The 22,629-nt window shown below is 37.3% G+C and overlaps 1 pseudogene; it reads right to left on the bottom strand.

Annotated features, from left to right (window-relative positions):
- Positions 1-214: 214 nt before the first annotated feature.
- LOC147828008 (olfactory receptor 5P76-like) lies at positions 215-1,219 on the bottom strand (annotated as a pseudogene).
- Between the last annotated feature and the right edge of the window lie 21,410 nt (positions 1,220-22,629).

The raw sequence follows: 22,629 nt of genomic DNA, 5'->3' as shown, positions 1-22,629 counted from the left end.
AACAAGTTTTGAAAAACTCTGACTATAACATAAATTTAAGATTATTTATGTGAAGCAATTTTTGTTAATTATAAATTATTACATTTATTTTGAGCCTTTGATTTACTATATTTCTAAAAGTCCACCTCCAACAACTACTAAAATAATCCACACTGGCTAATCATAATAAACATGTATATTTCAACCACAGACACTCAGTTTTCTTTTTATTGTTCTATGTATGGGATATTATTACTATATCAAGCCCTACAAAATAACAGATAGAAGAAAGTCACGAAGAAAATATTTTCCTACCAAGCTCTCTCTTCAAAGCCTCTTTAATCTCCTTGTTTCTGAGACTGTAGATGAGGGGGTTCAGCATGGGGATCACCACCATGTAGAACACAGACACCACCTTGTTCTGGTCAGTGGAGTAGCTGGACTTGGGCATCACATAAATGAAGATAATGGTCCCATAGAACAGAGTGACTGCAGTGAGGTGGGAGGTGCAGGTGGAGAAGGCTTTGTGACGTCCCTCAGTGGAGCGCATCTTCAGGATGGTGATGAGGATGTAGATGTAGGAAATGATTGTGACAAACAGTGTGACCACGATGATGGAGCCAGCTGAAAATGAGAGAGCAACTGCAGGGACACTGACATCAGAAGAGGAGAGCTCAAGTAAAGGAGCAAAATCACAGAAAAAGTGATTGACAGCATTTGGTCCACAGAAGAATAAAGAATAGAAGCAAAGAGTAAAAGAGGAACCATCAATAAAACCACCTATGTAAGTCACTACAAGCAACCAGACACAGACTTGTGTGGACATTTTGGTTGAGTAAAGCAGTGGTTTGCAGATAGCCACAAAGCGATCATATGCCATGGCAGCCAGAAGGAAGCACTCAGATGTCCCAAAGAACACAGCTGAGCCAAGCTGGATGCCACATCCAAGGTGGGAGATTGTGTTTGTCTCCACCAGGAAGTTTACAAGCATATTAGGTGTGACAGATGATGAATAGCCTATGTCAGCAAAAGCCAAATGGCTCAGAAAAAGGTACATGGGATGGTGGAGCTGAGAGGAGACTCTGATGAGAATGATTGTGCTGAGATTACCAGATATGGTCACCAGGTAGATGCATAGGATGATCATGAAGAGGATGACTTGAAGGACGGGATCATCTGTCAAGCCCAATAAAATGAATTCTGTCACTGCAGTGCAGTTCCCATCCGTCAGTGAATCCATGAGACAAAGTATCTGCTGCCAAAACAAACTTGTGATGCAAACATTACATGAAAAACTTTGCAAGTATGATGGCTTCATTTTCCTAAATATATACAGGGAGATTATTCTGAAGAAATGTATCATTCATGCTAAATTTGTACCAAGAGTTGCATTTTATGTTCCACTTCCCAAAGTCTATACATTTGTTTGTAATGAGCGCTTCTATACTTTAAAATTTTTGGTTTTAGTAGAATCATCATGCATAACTTTTTTCCATATCAAATTCAGGGTGTTTTTACATTAATCTATGCCCAATCTTTTTTTTTTTTTAATTTTTGAGACAGAGTCTTGCTAAGTTGCTAAACAGCTGAGATGGGGACTGAACTTGCTATCCTTCAGGCTCAGCCTCCTTCATTGCTGGGATTACAGGTGTACACGACCACTCCCAGCTCACAGTGTGGATCTTTATATTAAGTGTGCCAAAGTGCTTTTAATGCTGAAGATTTTTAAATGTGAGACATGAGCATAACAAGAAAGAACTGTAACAATAACAGAATGAAATAAAAGTTATAGCCATGGTATTGTATGATTGAAAAATGAATAGTCACTCACATAATAGCTAATAGTTATGGAGTAGTTACTAAATTATAAGCACAGAATTAAACATTCTATACATATTCTTTCACTTTATTTTTTATTAAATAGCATTAAGTTCTTTATTATTCCTAATTAATTGATGAGGAAACAGTTTGAAAATGGTAGATAACTTTCCTAAGATTGCATAGGAAGTAATGAATATGTATCTAGTCTGGTTTAATTCATTTCATTCCTTTAGTTACTATTCTCTAAATTAAATTAAATAAAGGTTACAGTGAAGTTGAATACACTTATGAATAGGGAGATAACAGATAACAGCTGTCAGTTTCAGTTTTCTGACAGCTATTACATAAAAGTCAGTGCCTAATTAATTACATGGTTTACAATATCACAGTTAAATAACAGTTTTTTAAAAAGGAGAAATACAAGTTTACCGTTAGAACAGTGATGAACCACAAATAAATTTAAAAGTAAGGTTAGGAACAAAGTTAATTGTTGTAAATTTATTCAATATTTTAATGTTCTCGATTAAAATATTGCTTTACCAAGTAGCTTGAAATATCAATTCAAATATTATATGAATATTCATAACAAATATTATACAAATATTCATAACAAAATAATTATATGAATATTCATAACAAAATTAAACATGAAGTATGTTTATTCAAACACAACAAGTCATTTCTTAAAGTAACAATGTTTTCTTATGGAATAAGATAAAATTGCTTTCAATATATCACACAGTTGCATAAAGTTTCAGGCTGAAACGTTAATCCATTTACCAAGATTCCCCTAGCTAGGGACAAGGTTCACTTTCATCTCACAAGACTTTTGGCTTTACATATACTCTTTTGTGCAAAGTTTCTAGTGCCTCCGATGCTAGAGGCATTCTAGAGGCATTCCTCTAGAGCATTTGGACCACTGATATCAGCTGATCTTTTTACACGATATTTACTGACAGCAAGCCCTCAAAGCTAGTGAATTTATTGGAATTGTGGATACATGGTAAGTTTAGACACTGTTACTATGCGGGCTTCTGTTGTTATGGGTGGATAAATGTAGAACATTTGTAAATGGATCTATGTCTGTTTATGCCCAGTAACCTAGTTGTGGAAACAAGTTAATTTAGCTAAAGTTATTACCTGCTGACTGCCTGATTATATCTGTCTGATTTCCAAGTTGCAGCTTGTGAATACAGATCCAACTTCAAAAAATAAAGTCTTCTCAAATGGTAAAGGGAAATCAAGAAACCAGATTCATACATGAAAGCCAAAATCTTATCTCTTAAAATAAGAATCCAGTCATCTTACCATAAGAAATGCACTGCTTTTATTATTACACAGCAGCTATGTTAACTTTTCCATTGTTTACCTTTGGGTATACATCTCTGAAGATTCTAGAGATTCAAATGTGAATTCAAATACACCAGGGACCATTACCATATTCTTCAGTGAACACTGAGTCATGTATTTCCCACAAATTCAACTCATCTTCAAGGATTCTGTCAATTCTCAAGTGACCTTCTCAAAATTCTTATGTAAGAATTGATGCACTTTTATTTTATAAATTATTAAGCACATAATCAATTATTATATTTATTATAGACAGGGAAGTATTAGTTCTAAGTTTAACTTTGATATTTCAGGTTAAAAAATAGTGTACTATAACACAAATAGTAATATTAACTTACTCATTCAATATCTGTTTGTCTTATGGAGTATTATGTGATAGATGTAAAGTGATAAGTGTAAAACAATTTATTAATAAGTGCCTTGAAAAATATGAGGAGGGCCGACATGTAAAGGCTAAATTTTAAATAACACACTATATTTATAGTTTGGATTTTTTATGCAATGGAAACCATGTGATATTTATGTTTTTTAGTTCTTTTATTGGTACATTTAAGGTACACAATTCATTTACATTTATCATTGGGTGCTTGTTCCTGTACATGATGTATCTTAGTTCTTATTTTTTTCCCCATTACCTGTGCACCCTTCACCCCCTCCACCCTTCCCTAACCATGTGATATTTAAACTCACATGTCCAATTTATTTCACTTAACATAATAACTTGATGTGCATCCCCTTATCTACAAATGCCTCAAGTTTATCCTTCTTTATTGCAGAGTAGTACTCTATTGTATATAAATGCCACTTTGTATTTCTAATTAATTTTATAGGTACATTTAAGGTATACAATATAATGACATTCATCATTGGAAAATTTGCACCTTATATAATTCATCTGGGTTCTTATAATTTCCCCATTTCCCTTACATCCCTTCAAACCCTCTACACCTCCCTTTCTACAAAGACTTTGTTTCCAGTTTTTCTTTTTCTCATATTAATTCCTTTCCCTTCTTTTCCCCTCCAAATTCCCCCTCTCCTTTGTATGTCTTTTTCCTGTTTCACATTATCCATTATATCTTTTAGTTCTTATTTACACTTTCAGTTTCTCACACTAGAGAAACTCTTCAGTAATTACACGTGCGTCCTATTTATTTCACTTAGGATTATCACCTCATTGTGCATCCATTTAGCTATAAATGTCCCCAGTTTCTCATGTTTTATGGCTGAGTAACATTTGATTTTATAAAAAATACCATATTTTCTTCATTCAGTCTCTAGTTGATGGGCAATTGGGTTGCTTCCAAGTTTCAGCTATCATGAATTGTGCTGCTATAAACATGGGTGCACATATATCACTGTGGTATGATTCTTCTAATTCTTTAGGGAAGATACCCAGCAGAGGAATAGCAGGGTCAAATGGGATTTCCAGTCCTAGTTCTATGAGGTATCTTCATATTGATTTCCACAGTGGTTACACCAGTCTAAACTCCCACCAGCAGTGAAGCAGTGTTCCTCTTTCCCCATATCCCTGCCAGCATTTATTACTGGTTGATTTCATGACAGCAACCATTCTTTCTGGGATGAGGTGGAATCTCAGTGCTGTATTCATTTGCATCTCTCGAATGACCAATGATGTATAGATAATGTGAAATTGGAAGGAAAGATGCAAAGGGGAGGCAGAAATGGGAGGGGTGGGGGAAAGGAAAGAAGGGAATGGAATTAATATGAGAAAATGAAGAAATGGAAATGAAGTCTTTGTAGATGGGGAGGAATGGAGGCATTGAAGGGAGGATGATGGAATCTGGAAAAAAGTAAGAACCACGAGAGATTATGCAAAGGTGCAAATTTCCAATGATGAATGTCATTATATTATATACCAAAAATGTACCTATAAAATAAATTTTTAAAAATAAAAATATTTTTTAAATTGTGTTATCTTGAAATATAGAAAGTTTTACCTATACCTTTGCAATCTGGGTACCTTTTATTTCCTCCTTCTGTTAATTGACCTGGTTCTTTTTAGTGCGATATTGGATAGCAGTGGCAACAGAAAACATCCTTGCCTTGCTCTTGATATTTGGAGGAACTGATCCCATCTTTGGCTATGTGGTATGAAGTCAGCTATAAGTCTTTATAGATGCCTTTGCTCGGGTTCAGTAAGCCTTTCTAGTAATTACTGAATGTTTTTATCATGATTAGGTGTTACATTTTATCAAATGCTTTTTCTATCTTCATTGAAATGACCATATAATTTTTATTATATATACATATATGGTGTACAGGGCAATGAAAATATTCAGTGGATGTTAAAATGAAATATTATGCTAAAAGACACATTGTCATTAATCTTCCTCAGAATACTCCCTTCTCACTTTGAGCACACTTATCCTGATTCTTGTCACTTTCTTAAACAGTTCTGGAAATCTTGCTTGCTTGTCTTTATGAGGTGTGATAAAAACTTAAGTGAATATTGCTATCATGTGGCACCCAAAAGAAAAGCAGGGTCCTCAAAACATTGTGATTTTTCTTCATCTACCTTATTGGCTGGATCTGGCACCAAGCAACATTTGACTCTTGCTCAAAGTCAAAATAACAATGAAAGGTAAATGCTTTGAATGGATTCAGGACATCAAGGCAGAAACAATAGTGCAACTAAAGACAGACACACAAAAGGACTTCCAGAATTGCTTCAGCAAGAGGCAAAAATGATGATTTAAGTGGGTTTGAAGGGAAGAAGGATGATATTTTTTAGGAGGATTAATGGCAACATGTCATTTACTGCAATAAAATTTTAAAAAATTTTTCACTTTCATTGTAATTTTTAACCACACTTTAAAAATGTTTACTGATTTTCAAATGTTAATTTTGCATTCCTAGGAGATATCCAATTTAATCACGTGTATAATCTTGCTTATATGTCTCTAGATTAAATTTGCTGGTATTTTCTTGATGATTTCCTTCTACTTTTTTCATAAAATATACTTTCTTATAGTTTCTTTTTTGTCATCTTTTTTGTATGGTTCTCGTATTGCGATAAATGGGGTCCTAAGATGACTTGAAATGTGTTAATTTCCTCTTATTTCTTGGAGGGTCTAAAGAAGAATTTGTATTTAATCTCCTTTACATATTTTATATACTTTAGCAGTGAAGCCTTTTGAGCTTTTCCTTTTTACATTAATTTTTACTCTTATGAATTCAGATTGGTTATTTGTTATAATTCAACTGAACTATCTATTTCTTTCTGAGTGGGTTGTAACTGCAACTAACATTTTACAGTTTTTATCCAAATTATCTAACATTTTGGCATACAATTGTTCACAGTAACTTTTATAAACTTTTTATTTCTGTTGGATGGTGAAAATGTCACTTGTTTCATATATGATTCTAGCTATTTGATGTTTCACTTTGTTTCCTTGAGTTAAAGTCTTGTCAAATTTTTTTTCTTAAATTCTTTTATTGGTACATTTTAGGTATACAGTATGTTTACATTTATTATTGGGCATTTATACCGGTACATGATGTATCTTGGTTCTTTTTTTTTTTTTCTTAAATTTTTCTTGGTACATTTTAGGTATACAACACAATTACATTTCTCACTGGGAACTTGTATCTTTACATGATGCATCTTGGTTCTTATTTTTTCCCCATTCCTAGCCCTCTCGTCACCCACTCCACCCTTCCCTATTTACAAAGACTTTATTTCCATTTTGTCCATTTCTCAGCATTTTTCCTTTCCCTTCTTTCCTTTCCCCTGCCCCTCCCATTACCCCTACCCCTTTGGACCTTTTCTTCCCATTTTGCATTATCGATTATTCATTCTAATCATTGGTACATTTTAGGTATACAATATAATGACATTCATCATTGGAAAGTTGCACCTTTACATAATCGCTCTTGGTTCTTATTTTTCACCCTTGCCCAGCCCTCCCTTCAACCCCTCCATTCCTCCCTATTTAAAAAGGTTTTGTTCCTGTTTTTCCATTTTCTCATATTAATTCCATTCCTTTCTTTCCTTTCCCCTAGCCCTCCCACTTCCTTCCCCTTTGCCCTTTTTCCTCCTATTTCACATGACCTATTATACATTTTAGTCCTTATTTACATTTTCAGTTTCTCATACCAGAGAAACTATTTGTTATTTATACATGTGTGTCCTATTTATTTCACTTAAGAGTATTGCCTCAATGTGCATCCACTTAGCTATAAATGTCTTTAATTTCTCATTTTTTAATGGCTGATTAGTACTCCATTTTATAAAACAACTACATTTTCTTTATCCAGTCTCCAGATGATGGGCATTTGGGCTGTTTCCAAGTTTTAGCTATCACAAACTGTGCTGCCATGAACATGGGTGCACATATATCACTGTGGTATGATTCTTTTAATTCTTTGGGGAAGATCCCCAGCAGTGGAATAGCTGGGTCAAATGGGACTTCCAGTCCTAGTTCTTTGAGGTATCTCCATACTGATTTCCACAGTGGTTGGGCCAGTCTACACTCCCACCAGCAGTGGAGCAGGGTTTCTCTTTCCCCACTGCCCCACCAGCATTTGTTCTTGGTTGATTTCATGATAGCAGCCATTCTTTCTGGAGTGAGGTGGAATCTCAGCATTGTTTTCATTTGCAGCTCTTGAATGACTGGTGATGTTGAACATTTTTTCATGTATTTATTTGCTATTTCTACTTCCTTGCCTGAGAAACGTCTGTTCATTTCAGATGCCCATTTTTGGATTGGGTCTTTAAATTTGGGAGGTCTGATCTTTTTAAGTTCTTCATAGATTTGAGATAGTAGACGTTCGTCTGTGGAAAACCAGGTGAAGATTTTTTCCCACATTGTGGGTTGTCTCTTCACACTGCTGGTGGTTTCTCTTGCTGTGCAGAAGCCTTTTAATAAGAAGAGATCCCACTTGTTGATTATTTGTGCTAGTTCATGGACCACTGAGGTTTTGTTCATAAAATCTTTTCCTACACAGATGTCTTCAAGAGTTCTACCTAACCTCTGTTCCAGCTGGTACAGTGGTTCTATTTTAATATTTAGATCTTTAATCCATTTTGATTTTAGTTTAGTGCATGATGAGAGATATAGGTCTAGTTTTAATCTTTGGCAAGATGAAACCCAATTTTTCCAGCACCATTTATTAAAGAGGCTATCTTTCCTCCAGGGAGGGTGTTTGGCTCCTTTATCAAAGATGAGATGGCTGGCTGTGCCTGGAGTTGTTTCTGCATCTTCTCATCTGCTCCACTGGTCCTCACGTCTGTTTCTTTGCCAGTACCATGCTGTTTTTATCACAGTAACTTTGTAGTAGAGTTGCAGGTTGGGGATTGTGATACCCCCTGCCATGTCTCTGTTCCCTAGAATTGCTTTTGCTATTCTGGGTCTCTTCTTGTCCCAAATGAATTTTTGGATTGTTTTCTCAAGGTCCATGAAGTATGCTGCTGGGATCTCAATTGGAATTGCATTGAATCTATATAGCAGTTTTGGAAGGATGGCCATTTTCACTATATTAATCCTTCCTACCCAGGAGCAGGGGATGTCTGTCCATTTTCTGATATCATCTTCAATCTCTCTTTTCAGAGTGCCATAGTTTTCAGAGAAGAGGCCCTTGATTTCTTTCATTAGGTTGATTCCTAGGTATTTCAGTTTTTTGCATGCTATTGTGAAAGGAATTATTTGGCCTATTTCTCTCTCAGTGAGTCTGTCATTGGTGTAGAGGAAAGCTACTGATTTTTGTGTGTTGACCTTGTAACCAGCTACTTGATCGAATTTGGTTATTAAGTCTAGAAGACTTTTGGTGGAGTTCTTGGGGTCTTCTATATAGAGTATCATGTCATCTGCAAATAATGACAATTTCACTTCTTCATTTCCTATCTTTATTCCTTTTATTTCTTTCTCTTGTTTAATTGCTGTGGCTAATGTTTCCAGAACTATATTGAACAAGAGTGGTGATAGTGGACATCCTTGTCTTGTTCCTGATTTGAGTGTGAAGGATTTCAGTTTTTGACCATTTAGTATGATATTGGCTATTGGTTTTTCATAGATGGCTTCTATCAGTTTGAGGTAGAGACCATCTATTCCAATTTTTTGTAGGGTTTTTATCATAAATGCATGTTGGACTATGTCGAATGCTTTTTCTGCATCTATGGAGATAATCATTTGGTTTTTGTCCTTGACTCTATTGATATAATGTATTACATTGATTGATTTGCGTATGTTGAACCATCCCTGTATCCCTGGGATGAATCCCACTTGATCAGGTTGTATGATCTTCTTGATAATCTTCTGCATTCTATTTGCCAGTATCTTATTAAGGATTTTTGCATCTATGTTCATTAGTGAGATTGGCCTATAGTTCTCCTTTTCGGTCGGGTCTTTCTCTGCTTTGGGGATCAAGGTGATGCTTGTTTCCAGCAATGAATTCGGGTGTATTGCTTCCCTTTCAATTTCACTGAAGAGTTTAAACAGTAGTGGCATGAGTTCCTCTCTAAATGTCTTGTAGAATTCAGCAGTGAAGCCATCAGGACCCGGGCTTTTCTTAGTTGGTATGTTTTTAATTACATTTTCAATTTCATTGGTTGATATTGGGTTGTTGAGAATTTTTAGGTCTTCTTCATTCAACTTTGGTAATTCATATGTATCTAGGAATCTGTCCATTTCTTCTGTGTTGTCCATCTTATTGGCGTATAGGTTCTGGAAGTAGGTATTGATGATCCTGTGGATTTCGGCTGGGTCTGTTGTCATTTCACCCTTTTCATTCCTAATTGCATGGATTTGGGCCTTTTCTTTCCTTTTTCTGACAAGGTTGGCTAAGGGTTTGTCAATTTTGTTGATTCTTTCAAAAAACCAACTCTTGGCTTCATTGATTTTTCCTATCATTTTCTTAATCTCCATTGCATTGATTTCTCCTCTGATCTTTATAATTTCCTCCTTTGTATGAGCTTTGGGATTGTCCTGCTCTTCTTTTTCTAGAAGCTTGAGGTTCAGCATCAGGTTGTTTAATTGGGCTCATTCTGTTTTCCTAATATGCATATTCACTGCTATGAATTTCCCTCATAAGACTGCTTTCATTGTGTCCCATAGATTCTGATATGTTGTATTGTCATTGTCCTTTAATCGAAGGAACTGTCTGATTTCTTCTTTAATTTCCTCTGTGACCCATTGGTTATTCAGAAGTGTGTTGTTCAATTTCCACATGTTTATGAAATTTTTTGAGTTTCTTTTGCTATGGATCTCCAATTTCATCCCATTATGTTCTGATAATATACAGGGGATAACTTCAATTCCTTTGCACTTACTTGTACATGTTCTATGTGTGAGTATGTGGTCTATTTTGGAGAATGACCCATGTGCAGCTGAGAAGAATGTGTATTCTGATTTTGTGGGGTGGAAGCCTCTGCAAACATCTGTTAAGTTCATTTGTTCAAGAGTTTGATTGAGTTCTAGTATTCCATTACTTATTTTTTGTCTAGTTGACTGTTTGTGACAGTGGGGTGTTGAGGTCCCCGACTACAATTGTATTAGTGCATATATGTCTTTTCATGTCCGTTAGTATTTGTTTTATATAGTTGGGTGCACTAGTGTTTGGTGCATAGATATTTATGATTGTCATCTCTTCCTCTTGGATTCTTCCCTTTACAAGGATGTAGTGTCCTTCTTCATCTCTCTTAAGCAGTGTTGATTTGAAACCTACTTGATCTGCAAAGAGGATAGCTACTCCTGCTTTTTTTCAGGTTCCCATTTCATAGAGTATTGTTTTCCACCCTTTAACTTTCAGTCTATGAGTTTCCTTTTGAATTAAGTGTGTTTCTTGTATGCAGCATATTGTTGGATTTTGCTTCTTGACCCATTCTGCCAGTCTATTTCTTTTGATTGGTGAATTGAGACCATTAACATTGATGGTTATAACTAAAACATATTGACTTGTCATTGCCATGACTTTTTCTTTTTGTTGGGTTGTCCCCCTTTACATTTAATTTCTTGTCATGCCAGATGGGTTCATTCTGCTTTGCTTCCTGGGGTTGTGATCCTCAATGTCTGTTCCTAGGATATTTTGTAAAATTCTTTGGAGTGCTGGTTTGGTATTCACGAAGTTCCTAAGGTGCTCTTTGTCATGAAAGTATCTTATTTCTCCATCCATTTTGAAAGATAGTTTTGCAGGGTACATCAATCTGGGTTGGAGGCTGTTTTCTTTTAGGGCTTGGAATATGTCACTCCAAGCTCTTCTTGCCTTGATGGTTTGTGTTGAGAAGTCTGCTGTGATTCTGATGGGCTTTCCTTTGTATGTGATTCATTTCTTTTCTCTAATTGTTTGTAGAACTTTGTTCTTCTGTTCAATTTCTGGAACCTTAACAATTATATACCTATGTGTAGGTTTTTTTGATCAAGGCTATTTGGAGTCCTATATGCCTTACTTATCTGTATGTCAAGCTCTTTTCCCCTGCTTGGGAAGTTTTCTGCCATTATTTCTGTGAAGAGATTTTTATGTCATCTGCACTCTCTCCTGTTCCTTCATTGACTCCAATCAGTCTTCTGTTATTCTTTTTTGCATCATCTAGCAGCTGCTGGACTGATTTCTCATGTTCTCTTATAATTTTGAAGCAATTTTTCTTTTCCTGGTCATTAATTGCAATCTTATCTTCTCTATCTGAAATTTTATCTTCACATTGGCTTATTCTGCTATGTAGACTTTCAATGGAGTTTTTCATGTTCTGGAAATCTATTTGCATCTGTTTTATGGATTCCATTTGTTTCCTATGTTGGGATTCCATCATGTTCCTGAGCTCCTCTCTAGATTTATTAATCATATCTTGCAGTAGGAGCACAATCTCTCCTGTTTTCTGGGAAATTATTTCTGATTTCATTTTTTACAGGTCCCTTTTTCTTGCCAGTTCAGTGTGTCCAGGTGGTTGAGTATCAGTGTTTCATCTCATTTCCCTTTGGGGTTGCTGTAGGTGATCCTGAAGTCTGGTTTTGAGACTTGTTTATGTGTCTTCTCATTTCAACTGGGGGGGGCGGTGAGTGCTGTTGGCGCCCTCATGGCTCACCTCCTCTGAGTTGGGAGAGGTTGGACAGGGGCCAGGAGCAGAGGGAGGGATGGTGGCCTGGAAGCCCCTTCTTCTGGGCCAGGAGTGGCAGGATAGATTGAGGCCCAAAAGCCCTTTCCTCTGGCCCAGGAGTGGCGGGACAGATGGTGGCTGGGCAGCTCCTTCCTCAGGGCCAGGAGCAGTGGGACAGCAGCCTGGAAGCCCCTTCCTCTGGGCCCAGAGTGGTGTGACAGATGGTGGCCTAATAGCTCTTTCCTCTGGGCTAGGAGTGGCAGGACAGAGAATGGACCTAAAGACCTTTCCTCTGGGCTAGGAGTGGCAAGACAAAGGGCAGCCCAGAAGCCCCTTCCTCTGGACCAAGAGAAGTGGGATGGTGGCTCAGAAGCCCCTACCTCTGGGCTGGGAGCAGTAGGATGGATGGCAGTCCGGAAGCCCCTTCCTCTGGGCCAGGAGCCTGTTTGCATCTGTTTTATGGTTTCCATTTTTTCCCTATGTTGGGATTCCATCATGTTCCTTAGCAACTCCCTAGATTTATTAATCATGTCTTGCACTATGAGCACAATCTCTGCTGTTATCTGGGAAATTATTTCTGATTTCATTTTTTGCTCATCCTCTTTTGTTGCCAATTCAGGGATTCCAGGTGGTTGAGTATCAGAGTGTTCCATCTCGTTTCCCTTTGGGGTTGCTATAGATGATCTGGAAGTATGGTTTTGAGACTTGTTTACATATCTTCTCATTTCGACCAGGGGTAGTGGGTGGGCAGTGTGCTGTTGCCGCCCATATGGCTCACCTCCTCTGTGCTGGGAGTGGTGGTAGGGCAGACCAGACACCTCCTCCTCTGTTCTAGGGGCAGTGCTATGGAGCCTGGAAGCCTCCTCTGTGCTGGAAGTGGTACAGTGGTACAGTGGCCCAGAAGCCTCCTGCTCTGCACTGGGAATGGTGCTATGGCTCCCTGGAAGCCTCCTCTGTCCTCGGAATGGTGGTACATCAGCCTAGAAGCCTGCTGTGCACTAGGAGCTGTGGTAAAGTGGCCTAGAAGCTTCCTCTGCTCTGGGAGCACTGGTATGGCAACCTGGAAGCCTCCTCTGGGCTGAGAGCAGTGGTATGGTCACCCGGACACCTCCTCTGATCTGGAGCCATGGTACAATGGCCCAGAAACCTCCTCTGTGCAGGGAGTGGTGGTACTGCTGCCCAGAAGCCTCTTCCTCTGCACTGGGAGCAGTGGTACAGCAGCCTGGAAGCCTCCTTTGTCCTGGGATCAGTGGTACAGTGGCCCGGAAGCCTCCTCCTCTACACTGCGAGAGGTCTACGGTGGCCTGGAAGCCTCCTCTGCTCTGAGAGTGGTGCTACAGCAACCTGGAAGCCTCCTCTGTGCTGGGAGCGGTGCTACAGCAGCCTGGAAGCCTCCTCTGTGCTGGAAGTGGTGGAACCACAGTCTGGAAGCCTCTTCTATGCTGGGGCAGTGGTACAGTGGCCCAGAAGCCTCCTCTGCACTCACAGAGGTGATACAGAGGCCCAGAAGCCTCCTCCTCTATGCAGAGAGTGGTGCAACGGCAGTCCAGAAGCCTTCTCTGGGCTGGGAGTGGTGCTACAGTGGCCTGGAAGCCTCCTCTGTGCTGGGAGCTCAGTAAGGTGGCCTGGAAGACACCTCTGTGCAGGGAGCAGTGGTACAGTGGCCCAGAAGCCTCCTCTGCACTCAGAGAGGTGGTATGAAGGCCTGGAAGCCTCCTCCTCTGGGTGAGGAGTGGTGCTATGGTGGCCTGGAAGCCTCCTCCTCTGCACTGGAAGTGGTCTCTTTTCACTTTCTGAAGTGACACTGAGGAAGAACCAGAAGTTACATGGTGCCAGGTTAAGTGAATAAAGTGCATGAGTACTTCTTCATAAAGTCACAAGAATGTCAAGTGTGTTCAAAGTGAGGCTATATTTTGAGGAGGATTAATGGCAATATATTTTTAATTAATACATTTTAAAAATTTGAACATTTGCCATATATAATCAATCATCCCTAATATATATACATATTAGAGAGACACTTGTATGCATATACATGTGTGTGTAAATACATGTATAAAGCAATTATATCCCTTTCAGCCTACAGAAATGAAATAGCCCAAGGAATGTGAATGTATGACAAGATTCTAGGTTGAAAATATTTCCTTCTAACTTTGTTCCTCAAGGTCTGACAAGGAAGTAATGGGAATCATGTCATGCTCCTCACATATTCCCAATCACTAGTTACTTTGAGTATATGAAAAAAAATTTATCAACAATAGAAATGGAAATAAGATGCACTATAATCACATTGAGAGGTTCAATATCTAGATATGACAATTATTTTTAAATCTGGATTTTCTTTTCCTGGAAAGGTCTGTCAAAATTTGAGACAAACATGAGAAAGGATATATAACTCCTGAGAAGTTCCTCCTATGATGCCATTATAGTCCTAGAAGAGATCTAATTATATCAATGTGTGATACAATTCCATAGAAAATAAAATAGCATCTACAGCAGAGAATAAATCGCTTTTTCCTCTGTTGCGAGAAGACCACTCTTACAATTTATAGCATTTTTGTTTCTACTTTTCCTTCTGCTTTTGTTTTGTTCTTGAATGAGGGGTGGGAAATTTTATCATTTAAACAAGTAGTATTAAATAATATGTATAAAACTCATTGCATATGTACTGAGTGAGGCACACAATACTCTTTACTATATAACCAAATTAGGTAAATGCTAAATAAACAATATATTTTGGAAGAATGAATGCACCGAAGTAAAAGCCATATAAGCTTCCTGAGGAAGGCAGAACCACATCAATTTATTGAATTGTCCTGACCTACTTATACTTACCAGATTGGTGGGAGATGGGGTGTACTAAATGCTAACATAGTCCTCTGTCCTGGCTACTATGGAATTGGATGCACTAAAATATCATCAAAAAACAACCACATGTAAACACAGGTGAATTTATGAATGAAATTAGAAAGATTAAAAAAGTATTCCTAATGAGAATTCTGTGAAAAACATCAAATTGACCAGCATATTTTAGAGGTTGAATAAATACTGGTCACCTAATGCTCATCTTCATATGTTCTGCTCTCAGAGATTCAGTACACAGTGAAGCTCCGTGGCTATCCCCAGCCCCACACAGGCCACAGTGAGGTCCCAGGTGCAGCTTGGAGCCCCACCTCCAACTCTCCCAGGGGCAACCAGCCAGCAAAAACTTGTGAGACAAGCAGCGTGAAGCTCTTCAGCTGTCCTGGGCCCTGTCCATGCCACGGTGAGGTCTGCTTAGCCACGCGGGGGCCTCCAAGGCCCAATCTCTTACCCCGCCATGCCTCTGGCCTTCTGGCTTTTCTGCTCCCTGGTCCCACACTACAGAGGCACAGGGGATTATAAAGACCCTTGTCCTGAGTGCCACAAGATAGAGCAGAAGTTAGTAACAGAAAGAGGGCTTCTCAGGCTCCTCGATGAAAACTGAAGCTCAGTGGAAAAGTAAAGAGAATCTCTACAATAAAGGCACATCAGACCACTGTACTTGGTCTGCTGCTGGCTTGCTGAGACTCATTAAGTTGTATATGCACAGGGATTCCTACATTGCCTACTGTGACAGCAGAGACATACCCTGAAGGAGGCCCATAATTTTTATTTTTTGCTATATGCAAAAAAGAAAGAAAAATTTTTCTTTTTTCTCTTATTTGTAATTCTTAATTTTTACTTTTTTCTACTCTTCAATTTTTTTCTTTCTTTTCTTTCTTTTATCTTTTCTTTCCCTCTCTCTCTCACTTGTTCTCTTGCTCTCCCAAATTGTTTTTCATCTCCCCATTTGTTCCTTTCTGCACTGAATTTGGATTTCTCCTTTATTTTTCTTTTCTTCTCTTTTTCCTTCTCTTGATTATCATTAGGTTTAAAGGAAAGTAAATACAGTATCTAGCCTTCCTGTTGCTGTTAGGTGATTCTATTCACATCTTTGTTCTTTCACTCTGCCTTTTCCTCATGCCTTTAACAACTTCTTAGAGTTTGTGTGATCTTCCTGTGTCTTCTGGCCTCACTGCTAATCTTTCCTGATCTTTTTACCTGTCATTCCCTCCCCAACTCCTTTTAACTCCCCACCATGAAGGGGAAAGATGCTATATTGAAGAGTTTATTCATTATAAACTTATGTTGGGTTGGTCCTTGGTTTTAATTTAACTCACATAGTTAAATGTGATAGATTAATAACTACCACAAATTGTCATTTTCTAAGTTGCACTTGATGCTATGGTATTGCTGATTGTGTCATTTGGGCTAACATGTTGTGATTGATCTAATTAGTTTTCCCTCCTTGTATAAGGAAAATAAAATAGCCTCAGAGTCATTAGAGTCTCAAAACCCAAACACAAGCTATATCTGGAAGACACCTCTGAAAAGCAATCATTCCACAAGGGTTTTAAACATAAGAAACAAAGATACTCACATTAAGCAATTTTGAAATATCAACCCAGGAATGAAACCAAGGACAATACCAAAAACAAACATGAGAAGACACTTAAGCAAGGCACAAATGCAGGCTTCCACACCACAAAAAGGAAATTCATGGGGAAATGAGGTGGAAAAGTCTGACAAACAACCACCTGGACACCCTGAACTGATAGCACAGGAAATAACAAAGAAGATGCATGAGGCTCTAGAAAAATTCAAAACAGAAATGATCTCCCAGATAAATACAGAGATGGTGAGCAGAGTGAAAGACATGATTAGAGGCTCTAGAATAGAAACAGATAAAAAAAAAAATAGATGAGCTCAGAAACATGCTGGAAGCCAGGAATACCCAGCAAAAGAAAGAAATGGAAACCATGATCACCTAACATAAGACAGAAATGGAATCCATGAAACAGATTCAAACAGATATTCAAGAGATTAAAAACTCCTTTGAGGGCTGACAATTTAGCTCAGTGGTTTGGCTGCCTGCTATGCAAGTGCAAGGACCCAAGTTCAATCCCTGGTACCAAAAAAAAAAAAAACTCCATTGAAAGTATCCACTGCAGATTAAGGGAATCTGAAGATAGAATATCAGATATAGAAGACAGTATCATGGTTAAAGACCATGAAAACAGATTTCTTAAAAATAGTAAGGGACCACAAGAAATCAATCCAACAGCTGCTAGAAGATGCAAAGAAAAATAACATAAGACTGATAGGAGTCCATGAAAAAACAGGAGAAAGTACAATTGACATTAAAAAACTATTCACAGAAGTAATAGTGGAAAACTTCCCAGACAGAGGTAGAGAATTGGACATACAGATAAATGAGGCATATAGAACTCCGACCATCCATGACCAAAAAACATCTACATCTAGACATATAAGAGTCAAGATCCCAGAAACCCAACAGAAGAACAAAATTCTACAGGCAGTTACAGAAAAGAAACAAATCACCTACAAAGGAAAGTTCATCAGAATCACGGTAGATTTCTCAACACAAACCCTCAAATCAAGGACAGCCTGGGGTGAAGTATTTCAAGCCCTAAAAGAAAACAAATTCCAACCTACACTGTTGTATCTGGCAAAATTATCATTCAAAATCAATGGGGAAATTAGATATTTTCACAACAAAGAACACCTGAGAAATTTCATGAACACCAAACCAGCACTCCAAAGAATTTTAGTCAATATTCTAGAAAAAGACAATGAAGGTTACAACTCCATGAGACCCAACAGAGAGAAGGCACCATGCAAGGTAAGATACTAAAGGGAAAAGGGGGGAAAATAAGAAATAAAAGAGCCAACAACAGTAAAACATCATGACAAGGATAAGTCAATATCTATCAATTATAACTATTAATGTTAATGGCCTCAATTCACCAATCAAAAGAAATTGACAGAATGGATTAAGAAGCAAAATCCAGCAATATGCTGTATACAAGAAACACACCTAACTCAAAAGGAAATTCACAGAATGAAAGTAAAAGGATGGAAAACAGTTCTCCATGTGACAGGAACCCAGAAAATAGCAGGTATATCAATCTTATTTGTAGACAAAGTAGATTTCAAACCAAAACTAATTAAGACAGACAAAGATGGTCACTACATACTTGTGAAGGGAACAATCCAAAAGGAACAGATGACAATCCTAAATATATATGCACCAAATATGAATGCCCCCAACTTTACAAAACAAATTTTAATGGACATGAAAAACCAAATAAGCACTAATACAATTGTAGTGGGGGACCTCAACACCCCTCTATCACAAATAGACAGATCAACAAGAAAAAAATTAACAATGAAATTCTAGAACTGAACCAAGCTACTGAAAAAATGGACTTAATAGATGTTCACAGAGTGTTCCACCCCACAAAATCAGAATACACATTCTTTTCAGCTGCACATGGGTCATTCTCCAAAATAGATCACATGCTACCTCATAGGATATATCTAAGTCAATGTAAAAGAATTGAAGTTATCCCCTATATATTATCAGACCATAGTGCAATAAAATTGGAGATCAATAACATAAGAAACTGCAAAACTCCCACAAACACATGGAAATTGAATAACACCCTCCTGAATAACCAACTGGTGACACAGGAAAGTAAAGAAGAAATTAGACAGTTTCTACAAGTAAATGATAATGCCAATACAACATACAGAAATCTATGGGACACAATGAAAGCAGTTCTGCATGGGAAATTCATAGCAGGGAATGCCCATATTAGGACAACAGAGAGAACTCAGTTAAATAACCTAATACAGAACCTCAAGCTCCAAGAAAAGGAAGAGCATAACAAATTCAAAGCTCATACAAGAAAGGAAATTGTAAAGATCCGAGCAGAAATCAATGCAATGGAGACTAAGAGAATGATACAAAAACTCAATGAATCAAAGAGTTGGTTTTTTGAAAGAATAAATAAAATTGATAAACCTTTAGCCAACCTTATAAAAAAAGGAAAGAAAAGGCCCAAATCCATGCAATTAAGAATGAAAAGGGCGAAGCCACAACAGAACCAGAAGAAATCCAGAGGATCATCAATACCTACTTTGAGAATCTGTACTCTAATAACATGGAAAACATAGAAGAAATGGACAGATTCCTAGATACATACAAATTGCCAAAATTAAATGAAGAAGATATAGAAATTCTAAACACCCCAATAACAATGAGTGAAATTGAAAATGTAATAAAACATTTACCAACAAAGTAAAGCCCAGGTCCTGATGGCTTCACTCTGAATTCTACAAAACTTTTAAAGAAGAACTATTGCCATTAATCTTTAAACTCATCAAGGAAATTGAAAGGGAAGCAAGGCTTCCAAATTCATTCCAGAAAGCAAATGTTACTTTGATCCCAAAACCAAGGAAAGACCCAACCCAAAAAGAGAACTACAGACCAATCTCCCTAATGAACATAGAAGCAAAAGTCCTCAATAAGATACTGGCAAACAGAATACAGAGGGTCATCAAGAAGATCACACACCCTGACCAAGTCAGATTTATCCCAGGGATGCAAGGATGGTTCAACATTAGTAAATCAATAAATGTAATACACTATAGTAACAGAGTCAAGGACAAATCCACATGATCATCTCAATAGATGCAGAAAAAGCATTTAACAAAATCCAACACCCATTCTTGAAAAAAACACTATGGAAAATTGGACTAGAAGGTCTTTATCTCAACCTGATTAAGGCTATCTATGAAAAACCAACAGCCAACATCATACTAAATGGTCAAAAACTGAAAACTTTCATGCTAAAATCAGGAGCAAGACAAGAATGACCACTATCACCCCTCCTGTTCAATACTATTCTGGAAACATTAGCCACAGCAATTAGAAAAGAGAAAGAAATAAAAGGAATAAAGATAGGAAAGGAAGAAGTGAAAGTGTCATTATTTGCTGATGATATGATACTTTACATAGAAGATCCAAAACACTCAGTCAAATGTCTTCTAGACCTAATTGACAGATTCAATAGAGTAGCTGGATACAAGGTCAACACTCAAAAAACAATAGCCTTCTTATACACAAATAGCAGACCCATTGAGAGAGAAATTCAGAAAATAATTCCTTTTACAATAGTATCTATTTTTTTTTCTTTTTTAACTTTATTGGTACATTTTGGATATAAAATACAGTTACATTCATCATTGGGATCTTGTACCATTACATGAGCCTCTTGGTTCTTTCCCCCCCCCCCCTTCCCTTGCCCTCCCTTCACCCCCTCCACCCTTCCCTATTTGCAAAGACCTTGTTTCCATTTTTTTCCTCTTCTCATATTTTTTTCTTTTCCTTTTTTCCCTTCTCCTACCCCTCCCAATTCCCCTGCTCTTTTAGACCTTTTCTTCCTGTTACACAATATCAGTTATACATTTTTAAAATTACAATATTAAGATCTAGGAGACATTACCACAGATTTCACAGAATTCAAAAGGATATAGAAAGGATATTACAACAATCTTTTTTGAAATAAATTTGACAACTTCTAAGAAGTACCTTGGAAGACAGATTAATGAAACTAACTCTGGAGGAAATATAAAATTTGAATAGCACCTATTAAAGAAGGTATATTCCTAGCTTGAAAACCTACCTATATGACAACAGCAGCCTCGTAAACATTTTAACTGATAAATTATATCAAACAATTAAAGCAGAAAAAAGAAGGAACACTTCTCCCCTCGTTTTAGGAACTCAACATTGTGCTAATCCTAAAACTGGATAAAGATAATAGAAGAAAAAAGTATGAACATAGATAGAAATTTGTGTAACAAAACAAACTATTGGAAGTCAGATCTGGCAGGATGTAGAAAGTGGTTTTGTTATAGGGATGGCAGTGTTGGTTCAGCATTGGAAGATCCACCCCCAAAAGTCATCATTTTAACAGAGGAAAGGAGAAAGCCATATGATCCTTTCACTGGTTGGAGAAAAAGTATTGGACTAAATTTTACAGCTGTTCATGGTAAAAGCTATCAGGAGACTAGAAGTAGAACAGAAACTTCTCAACAGATTAAAGACATGTACTCCATACTTCCAGGGAGAACGCCTTATATAAGTGGAGAAGATACAATGCTTTCTCCTTAAGGTGGGGAACAGGGTCAGATATGCTTACTCTTTATCTGTCCACTAAACTTTGAAACTTAGGCCCCACCAAAAGAGTGTGACAATAAAATGGCACAACTAGGATAGGATTGGCAAGGTAAAAGTAAAATCTTTATATGTAGATGAAATGATCATCTACAGAGAAAATACTAAGAAATCTCTAGGAGCCCTTAGAACTTGTACTTGAATTTAGTAGGATTAGAAAACACAAGGTATAAATAAAAATTCAGGTCTGTGTATACTTGCTATAAATGAAGAATTGGAAATTGAAATTTAAAAGTTATGTAGGAGTACAAAGGACTTAGAAAAGTTAAAAACAAAAACAAAAACAGTGTTGTAAGACATTTAGTACCTAATTTTAAGACTTCTTCTAAAGCTACAGTAATCAAGGCAGTGTTGGTGTAAGGAAAGACATATAGATCATTGGACTAAAACAGAGAATCTAGAAATAGAACCACACATATATGGTCCACTGAGTTTTGAAAGATTATTTAACATTAGCATTTTATAGAATATAAACTCAATTCAAGAGCGGAGGAAAAGACAATGTTTTCAGCAAATGGCACTAGAACACCTGGTATCCGTATACAAAAAATTAACCTCAACCCTTTTTTTCCATACATAAAAATTACTTGAAGGGATCTATAAACCTAAATAAGAAAGCCTAAAAGTATAAAACTTTAAGAAGAAATTATAAGGGAAAATATTTATGAATTCAGGGTAGGCAAGAACTACCTAGGATACAAAAAACATGATGTATAAAAGAAAAAAATTGATGAATGAGATTCCATCAAAATTTAGAACTTTAAATGACATCATTAAAATGAAAAGTAGGCCTTAAACAGACCATGATTTCCTATGTCTTCATTGTGTCCTTAGTTGTGAAGATGCCTTCTGCCAAAGGGAGAAGAAAGGCCTTCTCAACTTGCTCCTCTCACTTTACCATGGTCTCCGTGCACTATGGATTTGCTTGCTTTGTCTATTTAAGGCCCAAGAACAGTGACAGTGACTCATTCTGTGAAGATACACTGATGGCTGTGACCTACACAGTGCTGACTCCTCTGCTTAACCCCATTGTTCATAGTCTCTGGAACAAAGAAATGCAGGTGGCCCTGAGGAAAGTCCTAGGCAGTATAATGCTAATAAAAGAGCTCAGAATATTTAATGTGTGAAAAGAGTAGACTACTTCCAATAAAAGTCATTACTTAGTATTCAAGGCAATTAAAGTGCTGTTTAATTGCCTGATGTGTCATAGTCTTCCTATTTTCCTAATACAAAACAGGATGGAATTTTAAATTGTTATTACACAATTGTATATATGTAAGCATTTATAAAGAAACACAGACATATGAATGCAGTGAACATATCA

This window comes from Heterocephalus glaber, unplaced genomic scaffold (genome assembly GCF_053883595.1).
Source record: "Heterocephalus glaber isolate CG9 unplaced genomic scaffold, H.glaber_assembly_v1.0 deba00001428, whole genome shotgun sequence".
Lineage (NCBI taxonomy): Eukaryota > Metazoa > Chordata > Mammalia > Rodentia > Bathyergidae > Heterocephalus > Heterocephalus glaber.
The sequence above is the reverse complement of the archived record's forward strand: the minus strand, read 5'-3'. Positions and strand labels throughout refer to the sequence as shown.